The 15,305-nt window shown below is 42.7% G+C and overlaps 1 protein-coding gene across 5 annotated transcripts in view; it reads right to left on the bottom strand.

Moving 5' to 3' along the window:
• Positions 1–15,305, bottom strand: part of TCF20 (transcription factor 20) — a 206,650-nt gene that overhangs the window by 98,756 nt on the left and 92,589 nt on the right. For all 5 annotated transcript variants that reach the window (XM_077339313.1, XM_077339316.1, XM_077339314.1 and 2 more), the window contains one exon: positions 11,168–11,237. The gene's annotated coding sequence lies outside the window, so the exon portion shown is untranslated. The remainder of the gene's footprint in view (positions 1–11,167; positions 11,238–15,305) is intronic.

The following is a 15,305-nucleotide window of genomic DNA, read 5'->3' as shown; positions in this document are numbered from 1 at the left end:
CTCTAACATATTCAGAAATTTATCTTGAGTTTGCTCAAAGAATGACAAGCCTATCGACATCCTTTGACACTGTTTGCCTTTCCTGCTGGCAGCTAGAGGATTTATTGTCTTCTACCATACTGTCCCATGCTGAGATGTTAGTGTGTATTTTGGTAAAGATCTGATCACACCATAAAAATGGACCTTGTATTTCATTACTGAAATCCATATAAACCATTAAAGAACTTGGGGGGGGGGGGGGCGAATCACTTCTTCTAAAGAAAAAATTTCTGGGCCTTATAGAAAATATCCTCCAAAGACTCTGAAGGCTGTTTAGAAGGATTTCCAAACAGCTGCCTAGATGAGTGACTTTTTTCCAGTTCATAACACGCCTTGACTCCCCAAGGGTTCCACTACCAGCTTTCCACTCACACTACCTGCCAATACTTCATAAACTCCATCATGGCTTCCCTTTCACTGTCACACTAAGCACCCCCCTTTGTAATTAGTGTAGTGCCTGCCCTAGCATGAGTGCTATCTGTGATAGAGTGCAACAACTTCTGCTGAATATAATTTTGGCTAATCACATTTGATTGACTTATTAATCAAAATTTACATGATTTGCATGAATTATATAGTGTATTGTGCTTGCATCAAAATTGGTTTCCTGGACTTCTCGTGTCTCAAAACCAGAATGAGTTAAGCTCCTATCGATTCCACAGTGACTCAAAAGGCAGCTTTTAGAAGATCTCTCATAATTTGTGAGCAAAGATCCTTCTGTTTCTCTTACTTGCTCCTTTTATACATACCCGCAAAAGGACTTGAAGGGGGGCGGGGGGAGAAAATTGCGTCACAAAAGGCAAGGGATAAAATTTTATAAGAAACTGAAAGGAATCGCACAGCCAGAAAGAGAAGACTTATGCTGGCTCTTTCCCAGCACAAATCTGGATACTTACCAGTGATATTAGAGCTAGGGCAGTGGCTTAGAATAGCGATCCCCAACCTGTGGGCCACGGACTAATTGGAGGTGGGCCGTGAACGACGCCTTCTCCCCCCCCCGGCCCTTTACTTCATCCCCCCCCCCGGCCCTTTACAACACACTTTGGGTGTCATTGTCTCCCATCACTCCCAGATGGGACTATCTCGTTGCAGAGAAACAAGCTCAGGGTTCCCATTGATTTGTCATTGTCATGAGTTAAAATTTCCATGAAAATAAAATGTTCCTTATGTTCATTGTTGTGGCGTGTCTGTATCTTATTTTGAAGGGATGTTTAAACATTACCATAGCGATCAGAGAGTGTTAGGGCAGTGGTTGAGAGTAGAGAAGTAAACTACCCCCCCCCCACACCGGGCCTCAGTAAAATTGTCAAGCGTTGAGTGGTCCTCGGTGATAAAAAGGTTGGGGACCACTGGCTTAGAAGACTTCATGCCAGATACATTACAGACAACAATGTGTGCTTAGTCATTGTGTTCTTCACTTCTCAGGACCATCTGTTTGTTTTCAGCAGTAGTCTCCAGTGATTGCAGGAACTGAATTTACATCTTCTACAAAACCTCCAGCTCACAATGACTTGCCAGCTTTGGGGAGACACCTGGACCTCCACAGGATTGAGGCCCAGGCATCCAGCCATTCTTGAATATGAAATCAGAAAAAACTACCCTTGAGTGCTGCCACCTCTTGTCCATTCTCTTGATGAGAGCTTTGTTACCCACCTGGCCCATATCCAGACATTTCAGGACATTTCACAGAAAAATATTCTATCATTTTGGAATACATTAGAAGCTGACTCACACAGAGACAGGCTGGCTCTTGTCATCCTTGATGTCCTTATAACCCAACATATGTTATTACTTGGCTGAGATCAGATGCTTCTTCACATCCCTGGTGAAGCCATGGATATTTATTCTGCCAGAAATGCACTGAAACTGGCTTTCATGCCAGAACTCGGCCTATTTCAGCAAACACCACAAATTTGTCTTAGACTAAACACTGGTCCTTGGTAGGAGGACCCAGAGTATTATTACCTTCACTTACTGGTTCAGCACTTGCTTCCATCCCCCTCTCCCCTGGGCACAAGAACATCAACATGACCAGTGATAGAGTGATATGAAAGGGGAGTGGGAAGGAGTACCATATCATAGAACCACACTGTATGAGGGACAGGCAAAGATAGGCAATAGTTACACAAGACAACCTATTTGCAAGCCCCCTTTTTGATATGCTGGTAGACTGAAGTTATCTGATTATGGTCATCCTGGAAGAACTTTCTACGTCCAAATAAATGTATGGCTATCACCTGGGAGCTGTGTAGGATCAACAGGGGAAAGCTTCCTTCTATAATTGTTTCAGATGGTGATGAACATATATGATACATTTACTTGCCATAAGAATAACCCCATTGTCTCACTCCCCCACCCCATAACTTACAGAAAGTTCTCAAGGGTTGTCTGTTGTACAATAAACTGCTGTGCAAGTGTCCGCTAAAGTGTTCTACCATGGTTATCTGCAGCTCAGCACAAGAAATTTGAGCTGCATATAGCGTCTGCAATACCCAAGGTATGGAACAGTCTTTTTGAACATTGAGCCCAGGGGTATCTCTGTATAAACCTCTGGGAGTACAGCCAAATCTAAAGCAGATTGTGGATCAAAGCTGAAGCCTAGGATCAACAGACAGTCTGCTCCAGTTTGAGGGTAGATGTTATCTTTCAAGCAGGTTGTTAATAAAAGGAAGGATCACTGCACATATTTTCCTCCAGCTTCTTCAGGTTGTGTTTTGAAATCGGTCAGTCAGGTCAAACCAGTGGACTCTAATTTGAGAAATTCAACTTTGGCTATATCATGACCTATTTCTTATAGCGTTTCACCCCTAAAAAGTAAAATTTGCAACACAGCTCCTATTTAATTAAATAAATAAATACTAACATACTGTAAAAGGGCCAAGTTACATTTTTAAAAATCAAAGCTCTGTAAAACTGCTTTTATAACTTTTAAGATACTGAGATGCATGCCATACACTGTTAGTTAAATTAATTACCCATAATGAAAACTAAAAGGAAATTCAACCACATAGTTTAAGCCAGGATCGTTTTGTGCATGAGCATTCTTGTACTGCCTCATGGGAGTTGTAGTTCTTTTTGGGAAGACTGATTCTTTTTCTGTTATACCTCATGGGAGCTGCAGTTGTTTTGGGGGGGAAATTAATCCTTCTTTTGTTAGCTTCTTATATCATAACTAGAAAGAAGGCCCATTTTATTTTTGAATAAAATGGGCACTAAAGGCCAGCCCCAGTGGGCAGGAAACAATAGCAGGGCAGATGGCAGGGCTTCTGGGTGAAGCCCCCCCTTGGAATTGGAGAGAGGGGACCAGCGCTGGCGGGGCCATGTTTGTGAATCGCACAGGCCACCGGCGGGGAAGAAGCCGGGCGGTGCTGCGTTCAGGAGCGAAGGCGGGCAGTGGGTTAAGTCCTCGGGCGCGGGGCTTAGTCTGGGCGGGAAGGTGCAGGGCTTAGTCGGGGCTTTGTGGGGGCAGGGAGGCGTGGGGCTTAGTCAGGGCTTTGTGGAGGCGGGGAGGTGCGGGGCTTAGTCGGGGCGGGGAGGTGCGGGGCTTTGGCGGGGAGGTGCAGGCCTTTGGTGGGGCGGGGAGGCGCGGGGCTTAGTCGATGCTTTGGCAGGGCGGGGAGGCGCGGGGCTTAGTCGGGGCTTTGGCGGGGCAGGGAGGCGTGGGGCAGGGAGATGCAGGGCTTCGGCAGGGCGGGGAGGCGCGGGGCTTTGTTGGGGAAGGGAAAGAAGCAGGTGTGGGGCGGTGTGGAGGTTGGGTCCCTGCTGGTTTTCGAGCGGGGAGGACTTACGACAGTGTGAGCGCAGCGGCGAGGACGGCTGACTGGGCAGATGGCCAACTTGCCAGAGTGCTCATAGGAGGACAGGCCAAGTAGCCAATGGGGAGCCGCACGCAGCCACTTGGCCCTTGAGTGCCATTCGGAGGGGCGAATCAGGAGCTGCGTTTTTATCCCGGACAGGGCCCGCCCTATCTCCTCCCCATTACCTTTTATTTATTACCACTCTGCAGGAATGGTTTAAAGATGAAGAACTGCTGTAATTGGTTGCCTTCATATGCTATTTTTAACTTCAAAACTATTGTGTTAAATATTTTAAAAATCATTTGAGTTGAAAGCACAGAAGCATTACACAGTATCCACAAACGTCTATGTTTCCTAGTTATGGGTAAAGGTTCTCCAAACAAATTACAAAGATGATATGACTCCAATGGTAACAAGAGAAAGAATTTTTACTTACAAAACAGAAACATCTGTTATGTGACATGTTTATGCAGGCCAATCTTTCTCAACCTTTTGACCATGGAGGAACCCCTGAAATGTTCTTCAGGCTTCAAGTAACCCCAGAAATGCGCCCTGTCATGCGCCCAGAAGTCACATGTTTACAGTGTTAATGGTATCACTAATCAAATAAAATGCCTGATAAATACAAAGTTAAGTTTCATTTTTGCTTCTGCAGTACCTTGCCTGAGCAAAACAAGGAAGCATTCAACTCAGCTGTCATAAAGCCTACCATGCAACGCAACAAATCTCCTCAGGGGAAATCATCTGTGTGATTGAAGATTACCTATCACTTTGGGATATTTCCAGGCACTACCTGGTAATCCTAGCAAGACCTGAGAATATATTTTCCTAGGGCTGGAAACTGCCATCAGGTCAAGATGAAATTTGGAAAGAAAGGAATCCTTTTGCAGCCCGTGCAGAGTCCTTGCACTGGATCCAGGTGTAGTACCTCTCGGCTGAGGATCTCCTGGAATTACAGCTCATCTCCAGACTATAGAGATCAGTTTCCCTGGAGAAAATGGCTGCTTTGGAGGGCAGACTCTGTGGCATTACACGCAGTCTTCTCCTGCTTGTATATCTGAGTCTCTTTGCTTGCAAGAGCCTTCCTCCAGTCATTTTCCACCAGCTGGGCTTTGACAAGAAATTCTGAAAGGGGGGAAATGTGAGATGCCAAAGGGAGGATGTGCAGCAGATTCAGCTCATCCCTCCCATTCCTTTTCCATTGTGTGTAAATTCAATAAAGCCACCACAGATCAAACAGATAGGCAGAAAGCCACCCTGTCCTCCCGACTCCTTCCCAGGTTAATTTTAAAATACATATGTATATTTAAATTAAACCCTTCCCAACTGAAGTAACCCTGGGGTTACTAGTAATCCTGGTTGAGAATGACTGATGTAGGTACATTTAATTTACTATGAGCAGATTAACTTCAAAAAAAGTTAACCTGCTAAATCTCCAAGCCTAGATAAGAGAGAGAAGAAGAGAGGCCCTATATAAGTTGAAAAACAGAAGGCAACAGCCAAATTGGCTCAACAAAAGGATGAGAGTGGGACCAACTACCATGTGTTTCAGAGCGAGAGAATTCTCACAACCCTTTCCCTCTCAGATCCTCTTGCTTGCAGTTACAACATCTGACAACACTGAGCTTGAGGTCCAGGCAGGATCCCAATCCTGCGATCGTGCTTGGATAACACATGGCTGGGTCCTGACTACCAGATCCAGTAAGTTTGAATTGAAATTGGCCAATAGCACACACTGGCAGGAGTTACTTTTGTTCTACTTTGTATATATGTTGGTGTTTTCAGGGGGGTTTCCTCAGTTCAGTTTTGATTCTCTAAAATATGCCTGAGTATCCTATATGATAGTGACTTCCTTGCCAGTGGTCAGAAGCTGCAATCTATTTCTGCAGTCCTTTGTGACTTCCCTTCACTGTAGCAGAACCTGCATAAGAGTAATTCCAGGTAGAAGAAGAAGAGTTGGTTCTTATATGCCGCTTTTCTCTACCCGGAGACTTAAAGTGGCTTAGAGTTACCTTCCCTTTCCATTTCCCACAACAGACACCCCGTGAGGTGGGTGAGGCTGAGAGAGCCCTGATATTCCTGCTCGGTCAGATCATTTTTCTCAGTGCTGTGGCTAGCCCAAGGTCACCCAGCTGGCTGCATGTGCAGGAGTGCAGAATCGAACCCGGCTTGCCAGATTAGAAGTCCACACTCCTAACCACTACACCAAACTGGTTTTCTCTTGTACACAATTCTGCAATGCCACAACAAATATTCTAATTCTTCACTGGGAATCAGTGGCTCCACTGCACATATTCCTTGTCCCATGCTTTTGGAGGGATAGTGAGCTCCTCCACTACAATTCAGGACCTCATATAAAACCCCCTGAATCCTGGTCGATGAGGATGGATTCATGTGGAGTTGGGAGGGATTGGCTCAAAAGTCAGTTTGCTTATAATACTCATTTCATCGTCTCCCATGGCAAGACCCAACCCCCTGTTCTGCTTTCCATAGCATCACTGTTTCCTACTTGACTACCAAGCAAATCAAGGTGCTTGCTATCTGCTGTGAGCTTGCTGTTGTAACTTCTAATCTTCCCTGACCATTTGGCTTGCTCTCAAGCAGGAATGCTTGTTGCGTTCACGCAGACACTAATTCATATCTGCTGTGAAGAATGTTCTGACAACTGCCTGTGTAGAATAATTGTCATGGTAGGTGGGTGAGTAAGAGGTGGCATTGTTGCCATGGATGCTATTGGAATGCACTGCTTCATTAGCTCATTTCTTCTGCAGTTCTTGTGTTCTTTACTTTGCTATTGGGATTACACTACCATAAGGCTAGCCCAGTGGCAATGAGCATAACGGGACCACAGGATTGGGCTTTCCAAGACGTAGTGAAAAGGACAAGTGGAGGAAGAATCAATGATGGAGAGAGAGGAAAGTAGTAAGTTATATGCAACGACATATAATGCATACAACTTTCATTGTCATAGAAGGTGGTGACCCTGAGCAGGTCACAAGGTAGACTGGGTTATTGGGTTAAATGTGTTTGGCTTAGAAGCACAGAAACTTTACTCAGTGTCCCTGATTCTCCCCATTTTCGAAGTAAGGCAAAAATGCTGTTCGAACAAATAATAAAGATGATCTAACTCCAATGGTAACAAGAGAAAGGAATTTTATTTACAAAAAATAGAAGCACATCTTTCACAACATACTCATGTAGGTATGTTTAATTTATTATGAACAGTTAAACTTCAGAACTGTTAACCTCCTACACCTTTGAGTCCAGGTAAGAGAGAGTAGAAGAGAGGTTCCATCTAAGATGAAAAAGAAGATAATCAAAGGTCAAATAGACTCAACATCCGAAAGATGAGAGGGTAGGGCTAACTGCCAAGTATATTGAAGTGAGTGAATTTTCTTATCCCTTTTCCTCCCAGATTCTCTTGAAAGTAGAGTTACAATATGCAACACATTACAATTTCATACCTGGGACCAGCATATCTACGGGATCGCCTTTCTCATTACATCCTCTAAATAGTATTACGGTTGGCAGACCAAACCTTTCTCTGGGTCCCTAGCCCCTAAGAGGAGAAACTGGTCTGGTGGGATATTCTACCAACCATGATCAGGGCGCTATGGAACCTTAATCAGTTTTTCAGGGCCTGTCATCTCTTCCGCTAGGTCTATGAGGCTGGAAGTATAACAGCCATAATCTCAGACTGGCTGGCCTCCCTGGCAGAACTCCTGCTCAAACATCGAGAGGAAACATAGGAAGAAAAAATACCATCCAAAGAATGGAAACCTCCAATGTGATCAAGTCATTTGGCATACATACAGATAACTCTAAAATGTTTTAACTCTTTTAGAAATTTTAATGCTATTTTTGATTGTCTTTCCACTGGTGTTACCTGCCCTGAGTTTCATAGGAAAGGCAGGTTAGGAAAATTAAAATGATGATGTCATACTTGAATGTATTAATTTTCTTCAAGTTTAGGAATGTCAGATATGCCATATATGAGAGCTGTCTCTGCCCCTAGCTCTCTGGGCAACACAGTAATAAGAGAACACCTATAGCCAGCTATTGCCAGTGGAGTCATTCAGCAAACATTCTATGTTGTTTATGGAGGGAAGAAAATCACTCCAAGAGAAACTAGAGCAAGGATGCTTTAGAAATTGACCTGAAACACAACTACAAAATTGGAATCTGGCCAAAGTAACTGGATAACCCTTGTTATTCTTCAGCAAAATATTACAGGATAGGTCTTATACAAATAAAACAAGGCTGCACAAAGACGAATAAATGTATTTATTTTCACAGGTAGTAGCTGTTTTGGTTAGTGTTGAAAGGTATTTTTTTTTAAGATTCTGGATGTGCTCCAGCATTCCTGCAGCACAGAGGCTGCTGCTTAGAGGCAGATTAATCACACTGAATTCTCAACCTAGATATTGCACAGAAGCTCATCGTTAATAGCTCTAATATTCTACTCAGTGTGTGCATGCTGCTGATGTTACATTCTAGGAATATTAATTACACTCCCTAGATTCTCTTCCTTATACACGTATTTTCAGAAGGCTTGCTTCTGGGCATTGAGAGATTATTAACAGGAAGAGAAGAAAGGAGGGGCAGGCATATAGTCCTTGAGGAAAACTTGAAAGCTGTAAAACTAAAAATCATAGTGGTTAACTACTATTTTTCCCAGTCAGACCACTGGATCAAACAAAGTCTCCCAAATACTGAAGAAAACATATTAATCTGTAAAAAGAAAAAGGTTGTCATTTAAAATCTATTCAGTTTACCACCCGACCAGCACTACCCAACCAGTCTTGCCAAAGATTTAACTATTTAAGCTAAAATTCTTTCCAAATCCCAATCATAAAAAGATTCAGGGATCAGTTTCTTTTCATAAAGACTGAAAAGGGGGGAGCAGAAAATTAGAGGGGTAAACTGGAATTATGATTAACACAGTGAGTAGAAACCAAATTTTCAAGTGTCTACACAGTTTGTGTCCTTCAGTGCTTGGTGCTGATCTTGACATATGTGAACAACAAAAATTACATATGCCCAGCATTCTTGTTCACACAGCATAAAAACTAAACATAGCTGGCTCTCTATCTTTAAATATACTTAAAGGGTTGGGCCCACAGATGCTTGTCCAAATGCAGAACACGCCTTCCACTCAGCACGTATTAAGAGGATTAGGCAAAAAAAAAAGTGATATTAAATCCAAAGATTATGTGCAGGAGCTTTTCCAGAACAATGCCAGTGTCTATCTTCCTTTCATTCTTGGTCTTTGGATCCAACCCAAAGTGTACAGCATAAATTAACTGGGTAGAAAAGAATAAAAATGGATGATTCATTTTTTCAGAATTGTGTGTCGCAGAACCACATAGTCATTCATTCAATTTCTATCCACTACTAAGGCTTGTGCTGGTTTTCCAATAAATTAAAACAAGGTCATCCCTTTTGCAATCATTTTTGCAAGGAGGGAAGGGCTGCCTTTCCACAGCAGCCCTTCTTCCTCTGACTGGGGCCAAGGAGTCTTTTCCTAACACCTCTTCAGCCACTGATGCTGCAGGGAAGGAAAAGGAGCTCTTGTTTCTTCAGCCTAGTCTTACGAGGGGAGGAAGTGGGCTACTTTCCTCTAATTGGGGAGTGAGGCCAAAGTGTTTTATTCTCGTGCTTTTGCAGCCACTGAACAGCTGACCCTACCCAGAGTTAAGTAAAACCCACATTCTGAGGCCAGAATTGTATACATTGGAGACAGAAAATTCAGGCTTGCCAAGAACTTGGAATAATTTGACAAGAGTCAGTGGCTTGTGTGAGTCAAACTAGGGAAAGAGCATTTTAACAATATTCACACTCAGCCTCAAGTCACAAGCCCATCCAATGCAATGGGAAACATGACAATTGGTTCTTACTTTTTCTGTGGCAATGATTCACTTGAAATACAAGCAGGGACTCTCATTAATCCCTAAAGGTTCCTTTTGACCCAGAGCACCCCTGTCAGTCAAGGAGCAACAAACATTCATATGTTTTGAGAGAAAATTGACAGTAAAACATAAGAAAAATTGTGAGCTTTCATTTACAATGTAACTGTGTTTTCTGTGTAATACATAAATTAAAAATATATAGTAAGGGCCCTAGTCCCACTCCTTTACTTTTAAAATACAAGCAATATAACAGGAGTCCTAAGCTATAGCAAAACTGTTTTACCCATCCCAAATCATTTTATTCATCAAAAGGTATCAGTGGTTTCAATTAAATTTTCCTCCAGGTAAACGTAAGATCACCATTTAGTGCAGCACTAGCAAAACACTGAGTGTCTGTAGGATATTATGACATTGTGAAAAGCAGAAAAATATTCTGCAATGTTCAAACATTACATGTTAGAGAAAGCACCTAATCCAAGAACATGCAACACCCCTCAGTCAGCAGCCTTCCTTTGCCCATGACTTTTCACCAGACTTTATACCTTCTCCAGGTCCCAAAGCTTAGCTTAGTACCTGCAGTGGAATACACAACAGAAGCTGCTGTTGCTGTCACTTCTTTGAAGCTGGAAATCACCTGCCACTCTCCCTATTTCCACTCCCCCTTCCCACCATTCCCATCCTTCTCCACCATCAGGTAAACCTCTCCTGAGTCAGATCAGTTTACTTCTCCCCTAGCCTAACAAAACAACAAAAGCAAGTGCAGTTCCTACCCTCTACGCTCTCAAAGGAGCGTAATTACAAGGCAGTGATAAAATACACATGGGGAAAGGGGGGGGGGAATGAGAGAGGCTATCTGGCAGTGAGATGAGTTTAGACTAATGTAGATTTCCCAGTGAGACTAAGAGCCTTTTACAACTGTACTCACAGTGTGTCTGCTACAGCCCCTTTGCTGACTCTTCACATCGCATTTTTGGCTCACTCTGAATAAGCCTGATGCTATTGCAAGCTAAAAGTTTCAGCACTCCATCCATATGGCAGTGGAATAATCCAGCATTCTAACTTATAATGCTCATCCAAGAAAGGCAGACATTTATTTCACAAATGTTCAAAAATTACTGGGGAATTGGGGGAAACTTTCCTGTTAGCTTTAATCTGCTAGGGTTTTCTAAAAAGATGTGTGTATATATATATTTCTGTATTACTGTCCAATTAATAAATAGTTTGGACAAAACAGATGAAGCTCAGATATAACTAGATTCAGTCATCTGCCAGAATTGGCCTCTACCTGAAGCTGGAAGGAGTCAACAGAGGCTGACTACAGAGCCCATGTGACTAGAAAGTGACTAGGATCCATTTCTGCAGCCAATGAATGGGACAGTGGTGGGAGTAAAGGAGAGGAGGAACACCTGCAAAGTGATTTACCTGGCAGTCATGGAGTCCTTCTTGGTGAGGCACAAAGAAAGGAAATCCTGGAGTTTGCGACAGGAACTCCCTGAAGATATGAAAGAAATCTGTTAGGGTCTGACAGCAATTCCCTAAAAATATTAGGATCCCTCTAGAATCCTTAAATTGCAATGAATAAAAGTTCTGCAGAAAGAGCATCCATTGGTCTTCACGTTGCATATCATGACTCTGGAGGCAGGATGTGTGTGTGTCTCCTCATCTTTGCCTCTGTAACCACCAACTCAGCTGCCCTCCTTAAAATTTCCTGCCAGCTTCTAAGCAGTCAGTATGAGTGAAGAATTCTCCTTGCCACCATTGCCCCCCACCCCAGCTCCAGCACTGATTCTCCCAGCAGGATCACTGGTCAGAAGCCAACAAGAAAGTTTAAAGAGAGCAGCTGGAGCAGCGGCTCTGAAGGCAGTAGATGAGAAGGAGCCTCCTCACTCACCTGCACATCTCCATAGCCACCACCCCTACTGCCCTCTTTAAACTTTCCTGCTGGCTTCTAAGTGGCTAGACTCCAGGAGAAACACGCTAGAGACAGGCAAGTGAGAGCAAGGAATTTTCCTCACCTTCCCCCCCCCCCACTGTCCCCATCACAAATACATACAATCTGGTCAGTTAGAAGCTGAAGACAGCTAAACCAGCAGCTATGAATGTGAGCAGGTGAGTGAGGCGGCTCCTTCTCATCCCCACCTCTGCAGCCATTGGTTCAGCTGCACTATTTAAACTTCCCTGCTGTCCTAGGGAGAAGCAACACAAAGCTTTTGCTTCTTCTCACCTAGCCATGTGTCTGCAGTAGCTGCAGTTCCCTGTCCTCTTTCCCTCCCCTCCGCCCCCCACATCAGCAGTGCCACACTTGAGGGGGTTACTCTCTGTACCTTTTTATTATAGATTTAAGATTTAATATAAGGTTTTTCTGCAAACTTGGAGAGGTCCCCTAAATTTGGAGAGAAACCTCTCTTCTCTCCACGTGGACCCAATCTGTAGATACAAGTATCTGTAGATGAGCTTACATGTAGCCCTGATCTAGATAGCCAATGCACATCAGATCTCATTAGATTTCAGAAGGCAAGCAGGGTCGGCTTTGATTAGCATTTGGGTAGGAGATCTCCAAGGAAAACTAGGGTTATGACATGGAGTCAGGCAATGGCAAACCCCTTCCAAATGTTTCTTGCATGTCAGACAATCCTACAATAGTAGAATCTCCTGGCTACTTTACACACATGCCATACAATAGATAAATAAATAAAATAAATAACATTCCACATGTGACTATTAGAATATATACTGTTTTAAGTTCAATAGAAAAATGAGGATCTCACAAAACCACTAAGATCAAATTCATGTAGCGGCCCAATGCCTGAGATACATTTATTTCTAGAAGGCAAAGTTTCATTTTTCAGTGGAGGACCTTAACTGAATGGAAAGACTACATATATATCTAAAATAAAACAGCTTAAATAAAACACCTACAATTATTAATGGCCTAATTCAAAACATACAGAAAAACTATAATTTTCTGCGCAAATAATGCCTTCAGTTTTCATGGTTTATATTCATAACATATAGAATGACTTTGGAATTACTACCAGCTAGCTACTTGAAATATCCCCAGTATATCTGGATACATTCATAGAGCCAAAGCCATATTATTAACTATTATATTTGCATCCCAACCTTCTTCCAAGAAACTTGAGGGAACATACATAATTTTAGCTTCCCATAAAACCTCTCCAGTGCTCAGATGATCCTGGCTTGCCCAAAGCTACTCAGTGAATGTATTTATTTATTATAGACCACCACTCTCGGACCAGCCAGCTTGTGGCGGTTTACAGAAAAATATAAAATCAACATAAAACCCAATACAATTGATGACGACAACAATCAGCAACCTAGTCTCCCCTGCGGATCTTCACCTTTTACCCCAATAGATGACCCCAGGCAATGTTAGCCAGAGGGAGAGTACAGATTGCAAAAAGAAATTGTCCCTGACTAAGCTAGCTTGACCATGGAAGCTGAGAAAGGTAAGCCCTGGTTATTACTTGCATGGCAGACTACCAGGGAAGTCCAGGTATGCTATACAGAGGTAGGCAATGGCAAACTACTTCTTCTCTTGCCTTGAAAACTCTATGGGATCACCATAAGTCACCTGTGACTTTACAGCACTTTCCACCACAGCCCAGTGAGTTTCATCCTTGAACAGGGAACAAAGACCTGTGCCTTAACACAGAGGTGTCAAACTCATTTCTTACAAGGGATGAATCTGACATAAACGTCACTTTGTTGGGCTAACCCATGTATGTTGTAAAATGTAATGTAAATGTATAAATTATAAAGGATACAGGCAAATCCAAATAACAATATTGTTTTACTCAAAATACAAACATGTTTAAAACATTAACACTCTTATAATATTTCCTTAAAGCATTTTCACAAAACCCATCCTCCCACTTCCATTACTCATTAGCACTGAGAAATTGTACATCAGCCTTTCTCAACTTTTTTACTATTGAGAAATCCCTGAAACATTCTTCAAGCTTCAAGAAACCCCAGAAGTGGTATAATCATGGAGAATATGCTTGGAAAGCATAGCTGTGTACATAACCACCTGGGGCCCATCATTGGCCATTTAGGGGGGGGCAGATCTACATGATCCTATATGGTGATATCACCCAAACAAATTTTTAAACAAATTTTAAAAATATATAAAAAATTAATTAACTCCCACCCATTTAGGAAATCCTTCCAGTGCTGTCAAGAAACCCTAGTTGAGAAAGCCTGGTATACAGGGACAAAATGCACAGCCTCTGTCATCTGGCAAGAAAGGTCTATCAGTTGCTTACAGGCCGGATAAGAGCTCTGAACAGGCCAGTTCTGGTCCACAGGCTGTATGTTTGTCACCCCATTGAACATACAGATTTTATCCTTTTTCCTGATCTACAGACAGACATGTTCCAAAGCCAAAAGTGTTTTACTTATTACAGCTTTAAAGACACATACAAAATGTTTTGTGTGCTTCTATTTAAAAAGTGTATGTATTCATAAAGCAAAAATATGTTGCTACTAGCAAGAAAGCCCATTGCAACCATGAATACAATGGGTGCTAGGACCCAGGGGACACCAGCAGGCGCAGATCTCTCTCTCTCTCTCTCTCTCTCTCTCTCAGCAGGAGTCATAAGGAGGTAATGAGGGCTCGTTAGTAGCAGGGAATCGAGGCTGGTTTGCAGTTTGGGGCTCTTTTGCAATTTGTCTTTCTCTCGCTAGCGTCCAGGGAAGGAGGGCGGGAGCTGTAGGGGCAGGTCCAATCAGAGTGCAGCCAGCAAAGCTGCTTGCCCCTAATCCAACTCAGACACCCTGGACCATTCCACCCCCCAGGCTGTTTCACAAATATTAAGAGGAACAACAATGGATAAGGATGACCACTTCTACATGGAGATGTCTTCAACTTGGTTTCCAAACTGCAATGCTTTATTTTTCATTTTGTTGAGCTTCCATACATCATGCCGTTATCATTCTGACCAGCTTTACTCTGATGTTTTTGGTAAGCATGTAGACCAAACACATTACCATGCTGTCTGGAAAGAATGATACACATTTTTCTTCCCAGCAAGAGATCCACCTCCATCAGTGCCATTTTCCTGCCATCTGCCCCTCACAGACACCATTTTCCTACCATGTTTTCCTGTTATATCAATGGCGGCCCTTCTGAGGGCTTTTTTGAAAGAAAAAAATTACTGGTAATTGGTATATTGCTACAATGATCTATAGGCACTTTTCTATTTCAGTTGTTAATAGAACCATTATAGTACAGCAGAACATGTGTGTACAAAAAGGGAGGGAGAGTCATTATAGCAGTCATGACAACCGAATGCTCAAGAGCCAGTACAGAGTAGCTGATGAGGATATGCATAAGGGGAACAATGTAGAAAACTGTTCAGAAAACTCCCACGTGTGGAAGTTTGGTCACTACACACATGCCCCTACATTCACAGAAGAAATGAAAGCAATTCTCATCATGTCAAATTGTGTATGTTACACATACCTAACCATTATTATTTATTTATTTATTTATATTCCAACTTTCTCCTCAGGAACCCAAAGCAACTCTCCTCCA

This window comes from Paroedura picta, chromosome 5 (genome assembly GCF_049243985.1).
Source record: "Paroedura picta isolate Pp20150507F chromosome 5, Ppicta_v3.0, whole genome shotgun sequence".
NCBI classification, from domain to species: Eukaryota; Metazoa; Chordata; class Lepidosauria; order Squamata; family Gekkonidae; genus Paroedura; species Paroedura picta.
This window is presented reverse-complemented; position numbering and strand designations above follow the sequence as displayed.